General features: G+C 50.9%; 1 long non-coding RNA gene across 1 annotated transcript; it reads right to left on the bottom strand.

Moving 5' to 3' along the window:
- Positions 1–8,714: 8,714 nt before the first annotated feature.
- LOC104851823 lies at positions 8,715–9,932 on the bottom strand. The gene is made up of 3 exons (XR_777310.1): positions 9,857–9,932; positions 9,048–9,165; positions 8,715–8,870 (listed from the first exon to the last, which is right to left on the bottom strand). It is a non-coding gene; the product is annotated as an uncharacterized LOC104851823 (long non-coding RNA).
- Positions 9,933–9,935: the final 3 nt, after the last annotated feature.

The raw sequence follows: 9,935 nt of genomic DNA, 5'->3' as shown, positions 1-9,935 counted from the left end.
TCTTCAGCACTTGGGAGGCTGAGACAGGAAAGTCCAAGGCCAACCTGAGCTACAGAAAAAAGTCTCCCCCCAAAAAGTATCAAGAGTGGGAAGTCAGTCTGGGAGCAAAGCTGGGGCCGCCGGCCAGCACCGCCCCCCCCCAGCCCAGGCACAGCTCAGGTGACTCACCCAGGTGGCATGGCCACTGTGGGAAGCAGAGGTGGCTAAGCCATGTTGAGGCCAGACATCTTCTCGCCCTGGTGCTGGTCCCTCACTGCTACTCCAGTCTTCTGGCTGGGCCAGACCTGGAGAAGAGGATCACAGGAGGTTAGCCCCACCCAGGGAGCTCTGCTCCCACAGCCCGTTGCACACCCGGCCAGGTCCCGACCTCTTCTGCTCTCTGGCTGCTCCAGCAGGAAACTGGCCAGCGCTGACCCCTGCAGAGGATGTCTGATGCTCCCCACATCACAGACGGGAAAAGGACTCCAAGGTGACACTGCCTGGCAGGCCTGGGAGGTGCTGCCTCCTTCAGGACGCACCCGAGGACCAGGGCGCATTCCATGTGGCAGGTGGCTCCCTGGCAGACACAGGTGGCAGAAGACACGGCTGCGCTGCAGGCCGACCTGCTGCTCTGTGCACATGCACTGCACAGTGGCCCCAACAGCCTGGGGACGGCCCAGCTGACTGATGGACAGGACCCTTATCTATTTCAGGACAGCACCCTGAGGTGTTTCATGAACACCCCAGATTTGCCCTAGAACTTGGGAGATCCAGAAGCAGGCAGGGGGGCAGAAAGGGAGAAGGTGAGATGTATTATTTCCATAAAAAAATGAGTTCTTGGCCCTCTTGGACCCAGGCCTGGGGCCAGCCAGCAGGCGGCAGGAGATAAATCAAACACCATGCAGCCATACGCGTGTGAGCCTGGGTCAGAGTCCAGACAGCGACCTCCAGCAGGGGGCTGACACTTGGGGGGACACAGTGGGGTGACATTCGCCCATGTGGCGGGAGGGGAAGCCAGGTCTGCAATGAAGTCAGCAGAGGAAGAGGAGGGAGGAGGGACAAAGCCAGCGGCCGGCCGCCGAGAGCCAGCAGGGGAGGGAGGCAGAGAGGCCGATCTGGTGCCAAGGAAGCAAGGTCTTCGGGGCCATGAAGGAGCAAGGCAGGAAGAGTCTGTATGGCACAATGACAAGAGGGTGGCCCTGGGGGTCAGACCACCTGAGTTCCAACCCAGGCCTCAAGGTGACCCCGGCACTCTGGAGGCTGAGGCAGGAGGATCGCTGTGAGTCCGAGGCCAGCTGAGCTATCCAGTGAGTTCAAGGCCAGCCCGAACTACACAGTGGGAGCTTGTCTCAAAAAACCAGAAACCAAAACCAAAACCGAATCCAGGACTCAGCTGGGAGGGGGGCGGGCGCCTTTTAAAAAGATGAATACACCAAAAGTCCCACGCTAGACATAATTCTACTGTTACTGGCTCTTTAGACAGACAAGAGGGGCAGGGAGGGATGACTGTCTGGTCTGGCCCTTGTCGTCACAGCAACAGAGAGAGCAGGGCCCCTCCACTGGGCACCCGGATGTGTCCTGCCGCCTCCCTGGCTCCTGAGCCAGACCCAGGACTCAAGGCCAAGCCCAGGGGCTCCGCGCTCCTGCGCTGCCCAGGAAGCTGTCACGAGGCCCTGGTCACACTCTTCCTCAACGGCAGCCGCCTCTGCCTCACGCTCTGCTGTGCAGGCGTCGGTCTTTCGATCTCAAACCAATAGAAAGGCAATTTGTTAGGAGTCTGGGAGCCTGGGTCTGCCCAGCGGAGATCGGGGGTGAGATTTCACAGGAACTCCAGCTCTGTGAGCGAGAAACATTCAGTAGGGAATTTCCCCGAGTGCGGAGCGCAAGCATTCGCCACACAAACTCAGTGTCTGCCTTTCCCCGGAAGTGCACCGCGCCTCTGCCAAGCAGAAAGCTGTAGAAAGCAGCCCACTCCACTTGAACGGTGAACCGGTTATTTTAAAAATTATTTCAAGTCAGACTTTCACTTGATCACCCTCGTCTAGTTTAACTTGGAAAGGAACTTTCTGAGGGTTTGGAAAAAAAAAAAGAGCAGCCATGGCTAAAATCAGAATGTGAATAGCATTATCAAAAACTTATGTCTCCATCTCAAAATCCACTGGAGATACTTTAAGATACAAATAATTCCAGAATTCTAGAGTTTCAGCAAAAGGCTTGTCATTTGTTGGGGTTAGGCATCATCACTTCTCCTCCATATGTAGCTTTTTGAGTCAGGGTCTCACTTTATCATTTGGCCTGGCCTCAAACCTATGGCAATCCTCCTGCCTCAGCCTCCCAAGTGCTTGGATTATAGGCCTGTACCACCATGCCCAGCTCTCTTGTAAATGTTGTACTGATCTATTAGGCAGAGCTGAAAAATACTGTATATGCAGATCTCAGGAAAAAACAAAATGTCTTAAGAATTTAAAGTCTAAAAAAGTCCCCGCATGGTATCACATAGGCAAAAAGGGTTCTTTTTTGTCTAACTTTTGTACATTTGGCTCCTCCAGTATGCCAAATTCCCCAGACTGTCATTGCTAGGAGCAGACTACTTTCCCTCGTAATACGTAAATTACCAACAGCCTCATGACTTGGGAGACGGACGCCTGGGATTTTCAACCCAAGAACTTCTGGTCTGCAGAAAGAATTTTACTGCTAAGTGAAACCAAATCCCCGTGCTGGTCAGACAAGACCCAGCCTTCAGTGCTGACGGTGGGTGAAGACTTCAAACAAGCAAAGAAAAGCCACCTCTGGCACCGGCAGTGGAGGAGTGTGCTGGTCCACTGGGGCCCAGAACGCCCACTGAGCAGCGGTACAGGCGGGACAAGCGCGGCTTGGAGGGAGGACGGTGTCCATGAGTGACAGGGGTTGGTTCCAAAGCTCCTGGTCCCTGGCAAGGACACAATGACAGCCCGACAGGAAGCTGACTGAAAGATGAGGTCAGTTCTGAGCATCCTCCCCCTTTTGCCCAGCAGGTCCTGCCATGGTGGGACAGAGCAGGTGACATTACCTGTGACCTCCGAAAGCATCACTCCCCGCGGTCCGCACACCTGCCTGACCCTGCTTCCGGAACCCTGGTTCTGCACACTGCTTCTTTAGAAGGCAGAAGGCAGTCACTGGCCCAAGGAAGTGTGCTTCCAGGTCAGGAAGCTGATGAAAATCACAGTGACACTGGAGTCTCCTTTCTTGAAGGACAAGACACATGGGAAAAGTGGATTTTTATTTTCCTCCTCCTGATGTTCACAAAGTACCAATCATTGACTGGTACAGTGGCACACACCTACAGTCCTGGTTACCAGGGAGGCTGTGGCAGGAGGACTGCAAAGAGTTCCAGGCCAGCAGGGGCTACACAGGGAGACCTTGTCTCAAAACAAAGAATCAATCATGATACCTGACACAGATTGTGTCTCAAGATACGAAGATGATCTACCAGCCGGTGACCATTTCATCAAGTCTTTTTTAAAAAGATGATTACACTAAACCTCTTTCTACTCGTACCAAGTCTTCTAGACATGCATGGTTACTTTTAATTTTCAGCTTTATATTTTTTCCTTCGAAAATAAAAACCTCTCAGTCTCACTAAGTATCTTTTAAGTAGTAAGTATCCTTATCTCCCCTAAATTCTTATCTTGCCTGGCTAACTTTGATCCCAAACACATTTTGGGGATAAGTTTGTCAGAGTTAAGCAGCTGAAAGCTACGGAACTATTTATTATGTCAACTTTTTTTTTTCTTTTTGGTACCGGGGATTGAACTCGGGTCCTTGTGCTTGCAAGTCAGGCCACCGAACCACTGAGCTAAATCCCCAGCCCAGGTCAACTTTTTTTTTTCTTTTTGGTACCGGGGATTGAACTCGGGTCCTTGTGCTTGCAAGTCAGGCCACCGAACCACTGAGCTAAATCCCCAGCCCAGGTCAACTTTTTTTTTTCTTTTTGGTACCGGGGATTGAACTCGGGTCCTTGTGCTTGCAAGTCAGGCCACCGAACCACTGAGCTAAATCCCCAGCCCAGGTCAACTTTTTTTTTTCTTTTTGGTACCGGGGATTGAACTCGGGTCCTTGTGCTTGCAAGTCAGGCCACCGAACCACTGAGCTAAATCCCCAGCCCAGGTCAACTTTTTTTTTTCAAGGACTTTAAAACTACAGCTAAAGGAGAAATGTTTTCTACCCTTATTCATTTCAAAATAGACTGAAAGGCTAGACTATAGAAGGCTTAGAAAAAACTTAAAATAAAACAAAAGCCTCTCAGGCTTTCTTTTATGTCATGAAATGTATTCTTTGCTTTCCTGGTTGCTGACCACAATCTGACCAACTGGAATGCATAAGAATTTGAAGTGAAACACCTCCTCCTGTCTTCCTCAGCAAGTCCTTTTTCCTGAATTGGAGTCTTCCCTGCAAGGTCTGTTTAAGAAAAGGGATCTCCATTTGCCAGGAGGCTCATTATGTACAAAGCAGTGGGTCTGTCGGGCCTCCCCAGCGCCTCTAAAACTTTTCTAGCGAGGCAGTGTCCCTGGGAGAGCCTGTGAGCCAGTGAGCAGTGAAGGACCTCAGCTCGCAGGAAGTCGACCTGTGGCCCTGTCTCACACTCTAAGGGACCACGCTGGCCTCCCTTCAGAGCCATGCCCAATCCACATCCCAGGGCTTTCTAATGGCAGACAGGCAGAGTAGTAACAAACGGGCTGCTGATTTAGGTTTCAGAACCCTAGCAGCCCAGAGAGAGGGCTCTGAACTGTCTCCTGTCCCCTCCACAGCTCCCAGTTAACAGCCTTCAACCAAGAAAGCCCATGCATGTGTCATTCTGTGCCCTGGACGATTCCCTCCAGAGACCGATTTTTGCATTTTAATGGGTTCTGTGACAAGGAGCCATTTCACAGGCAACATCCTGAACCCATACCTAGATTTTTAACACCTATTTGTGTGTTGGACTGATTGGCCCAGCCCTAAGACAAGCATGTAATGACATGCCAGTCAGTCCCAAGCCCTTCTTAAGTGTCCCCTCAGATGGGCTGACTTAAAGAAAAGTGACAGAAATGTTCTTTAATAACTATGGTTTATCCATTTCCTTCAGATAGTAAGTGGCACGTTCTCACCTCATTTACAGCTTTTAATCCCAAATGGACATCGCTTTTGAAATATCCTCTCTTTTTTCTTTTCTTTTCTTCCTTTTTTTTTTGTCTTCCTGAGGCTGCCACTTGAAAGTTGAAATCTAGCAAGAATGTAATGGTAGGTGCCAGTGTTCTGAATTACAGGGTGACTGCCTGAGCTGATCCTAAAAAGCAAGTGTCTTTTTTATACCGCATAAAAGGCTGAAATGTTTACATATCAAAAGGCTATAGGCCAATTTCTGTCAAAATTACACATGAAGTTAAGCAGTACAAGCAATTTATTTAAACACTAGTCATTGTAGAAAAATTCAAAACCATATGCTCTTTTAGCAGTTTTTCACAAATGCATTTGACCCATGACTTGGCTAGACATACAAGCTTCATAATTTACTCTAAATTTCAAATCCCCTTGACGTTTAAATAAAAGATCTTCATTAATGAGGTTTACATGAATGAAAACTTTAGAAGCTGATAGCGGTTAGCAAGGGGCTTCGGCTATGTCTGTGCCTTCGCTCTAATTTTCAAATGACTGACTCTGCTAATCATTTCAAGAGAAAGTTTCTCTGAGAACAAATTACGGACATTTGCATTCTGTGATTTGCAAAAGTTACAGCGCAGTCACGTTGGAACAAACGTTGGTAAATAACCCAGCTGAAAGCGGGTTTCTGCAACCCTGGAAAAACCGAAGCTCTCTTCCCCCCATTTTCTGAGGCCTGCAGAATACGTCACTTTTTTCTGACACCCCTTTTCCCCCAGGGTTATATTGAGCGTTCCTAACACTTTGATTAGTTTGTCCTGAGAGCCTGTGGTGCTGTTATGTAGAAAGCTGGAAAACATAACAAAACCCAGCTCCTAAGTATCCTGGGTTAGGCTAAAAGCGGGACCCAGCACTTGTGGTTCTGCCCTTTCATGGGGCAGAATTTGCACCCCTTGCTCAATCCCAGGATGCTAGTTTTATTTTTCCTTTTTCTGGAAGCACAAACACAAAGCACAAAATCCAGTCTGCACGGTATGAAAACTGTCCGGAGGTGCCCAGGGCTGCCTGGATCTGCCTGGGTCTGGGCTTTGTACCCAATTTCTCAGACTCCCTTTGGGCAGCCCGGAGGGCTCGTACCTTTGAAAAGGGCGCATCAGGTTTCTGCATGATACGAAAAACACGATTATAAATTCTGTCCTGTGACCAAGCAAGACACTGAACGGATTAAGAAACGATAAGAAGTTAGGGCCGCAGCAATGCATTTTCTTTTTCCTTTTCGTATCTCTGGGGCTGGGGTGTAAAGAGTGTGGGGTCAACTGCTTGCTCTAAGATGAAGATATCTCGGGGCAAGAGGAGACAACCCACGCGCACATTTGGGCGCTCTGTTTCACATCAGAGGAGCAATTTAATCTACGCTCTTCGCATCAATTGAGCGATGACAAGCGCACAGCGCGGACGCGCCTTCCCGAGATGTGGACCCGCAAACACGCCTTATGCATGCGGAACCCACTGATCTCTTCTTTAATATCCTAAAAATGAGGGCTATTACCGAGAGAGTGACTCCTCAACAAACACATTTTCATAGACTTCTTCGCGGTGATTGCTTTGTGTGAAATCGTGTTTGGGTGATAATAGGGAAAATCAGCAGCGTGTTTACCGCGTTTCTAACCGAGCACTGCAGCCGCCTCCGGACGCTCCAGGTCCTCTCATGCTGAGCTGTGCGTGCGGGGCCGACAAACAATCGCTTAGCAACCCGAGGGGGACAATTTGCTTGCGTCGCATTTGTTATTCCAATTGCGCCCGGGAGAGATTGTTTAGCGCGCACTTCGGACACTTGTGGGTTTCCGCCCCGCTGAGGAAGCCGAGCGGGGCGCTGAAACCCCGACTGCTACCCGGGGCGCCCTGCATCCCCAAGACAAAATGTGGAGACCACAGATCAAGGATGCAGCGGTGGGGGAGGTCCCGCCACACAGGGGATGAGACCCCCAGAGCTGATTGGGCAAGAAAAGTAGAGTGTGACTCCAGATCCCGTGACCCCATTCTCGAAAGTTCCCCCGGCGGCGGAGGAAAGAGCCTGCAGACTTCCTTTTTATCTAGGACCTAGCTTGTCCACAGACCTCGCCCTTGGCTGTCAGAAGAGGTGGGGACCCCACACTTCCTCTTCCTAAAGAAAAGGACAAGAAAAAGCCCCCAGGTCCGTCCTCAGTCTATCTTGGCCTACAGGTGACAGCCACCCTGGTTCAATATTAGGGCTGTAAGGGACCCCCGATGAAGGCTAGACTTGGTTAGATCAATTCAAACCCTGAAACCCAGCCAGGTAGCAGAGTCTGTAATCCCAGCACTCTGGAAAGCTGGGGCAGGAGGATCGCAAGTTAGAGCCCAACCTATGGTGACTTAGGGAGACCCCCTTTCAAAAAATAAAAACGAGGCTAGGATGTAGCTCAATGAGATGCTCATTTGCCAAAACTAAATATATATAAATAAAATCCCGAGGCCGCCAAATTTGCCAGGTGGCTCTGCTCAGTACTCAGCTCCAACACTCACACTCCTGTACAGCGCTCCTCCCCTCCTGGGTCCAGAGTATACCGAGATGCCTTTCGGATGGCTATGGCTTTCCTAAACCTGATAGTGAGGAGCGATGTACCAAGGGGAGGAGACACAGAGCCCTGGGCCAGAGAGGATGTTTTATACTTTTAAAAACTTGCGGGCCCCCTTTTGGGTCCAGGGCTGTGGATGCAGGCCAGTGCTGCTCTACAAACCCTTTGCAAAATGGGAGAGATGAGAATCGGCCCCTAACATCCTACAGCACTTTGTCTGTTAGGCTGAGACTCTGGCAAAAGTCTTGCAAGATACACTCCCAAGCACACCTAGCCACCAACACAAAAGCAGTCGAAGGCAGAACTAGAGTTCCGGCTCTCTCACATCACTTGCCGACTTGAAGCTGGGAAGGGCCAGTGGGCAGTATGTGAGCCTGGAAGCTGCCATCTGCTAAGCGTCTGTGAACAGAAAAAGTGCTTCCCTCCCCAGTCAGCCACTTTTGCCACAGACCTGGCCTCTTTGAAGGAGAGGGTTACCCTCCCTGAGTGATTTTTATTGTTTCAAAAAATCCACTGCCTTTCCAAACGGAGAAGACTCATCCTAGCTGGTCCTAACCTCTCTCTAACCACCCAGAGTATGCGTCTCCCAGGCTAGGAGTGAGGAGTGGGTGGGCCTGGGGATACAGAGGTCAAAACTGAGGCCTTGGAGGAGAAACTTGGCGCTGCCCAGCAGGAACTGGTGGCTCAGGTACAGCAATTGACAAGTGCCCCCCCCCCAGCGCTGGGGCGGACACAGCACCCACAGCCTGCTTCAGTGACTTCAGAAAACTTTGGGATCTGGGGGTGGGGGTCCTGCTTTATTGCCAGAGAGAAATCAGAAGCACCAGGCAGGAGTTGAAGGCAGCCCTTCCTGGGGGGACCGAGGTGTCTCCCACCGCAGCCCTGGCCAGTCTCTCCTCGGTCTGGTACTGAGTGCTTCCTCTGGAGTGGCCAGAGCAGCCCGCACAAGGACGGCTGTGACACCTCGGGGGCTGCTTTAGCCAGAGCAGCCTGTTGCCTACCTGCTCCAGGGTGCGCGGCGGCCTTGGCGCAGTGCTGGGTTCGCTGCCCACCGGTTGCACAGCAAGAAGGATCCTGCAAATCTCGGCGGCTGCCTGCGGGGAGCCCGGCTGCCTTTGCCCGGCCGGGGAGCCCAGCCTGGGTCTGCCAGCGGGAAGGGCAGCCCAAGTGAGCGGGCTGCCAAGGAACAAGTAGGTCAGATGAAAAGGAAATGCGACAACTCGGTTGCTGGAGAAGGAGCTAGAGGAGCCCAAACCAGGGCTCCAATCCGGATTGAAAGCCGAAAAATTTGGGGGAGACGCCCCCCGCCCCCGTTCGCAAAAATAATTAGAAAGAAGAGGCCCCCAAACCTACCGACACTCAGGGTGCTACTCAGGTGGTGAATTTTAAATAGTGGCTGAACTTGGTCTTCGCTGTGTTACTAGGATCCCCTAAGGTAGGGATTGTACGGTCGTTTCCAGACCTTAGGTGTCTGAAAAAGACAAAACAAAAACCAAAACAAACAGAAAGACAAAATGTTTAAGAAACACGCGACACGTCTCTTCTTTCGTCGTTTTTGCCTTTACAAACGCTGGCTTTTACAAAAACAAAAGGTTTAGGGCAAGGGGGTTTAAACTGTTCCATCGGGAGAGAACTACCAGGATTTTTTTTTTTTTTTTTTTTTAAGGTGAAATCGGGCGGTGAGGGCGCTGGGGCCGGGAGGAGGCGCAGAATTTTCCATCCGACTAGAAGGAAAACGTAACCACTCACATTTCCTAAAACAAAACAAATTCCTAAAGTTGGAGAAAAGTAGTCCCAAAGTAAAATCGGCCACAATGCATTTGAGCTACAGGCAGAGGAAATCGCACCCAATAATAGGGCCCAATCTGAGAAAAGCGGGTGGGGGCGGAGAGGTCGGCGGTGGGAGTTGTTAATGCGGCCGCACAATAGAATTAATGAGATTAACCGGGGCAATTAGGCCGCCCGCCCAGCTCCGCCGGCCCGCGGCGGGGCCGCCCAATGGAAAAGATTAGGTTAATTTCATTAATTCTCAATCCACAATCTCTTTTCAGGCCCTGGAACCCCCTCTCCTTGACACTTCTCCCCCCCTCCCCTCGAAACCTCCCCCCACCCAAAGGAAAAGAAAGGGCCAAATCTGGTTCTGTTTGTCATCTGCATATTACCAGGAACTAAATCCAGGATGACGTCGACTCGGTATAAAACCAACTAGAGGTTCAGCTGGTCCGAGCTGCGTCCTCCCCC

Source organism: Fukomys damarensis, unplaced genomic scaffold, assembly GCF_012274545.1.
Source record: "Fukomys damarensis isolate Sample0158 unplaced genomic scaffold, DMR_v1.0_HiC HiC_scaffold_21, whole genome shotgun sequence".
NCBI classification, from domain to species: domain Eukaryota; kingdom Metazoa; phylum Chordata; class Mammalia; order Rodentia; family Bathyergidae; genus Fukomys; species Fukomys damarensis.
This window is presented reverse-complemented; position numbering and strand designations above follow the sequence as displayed.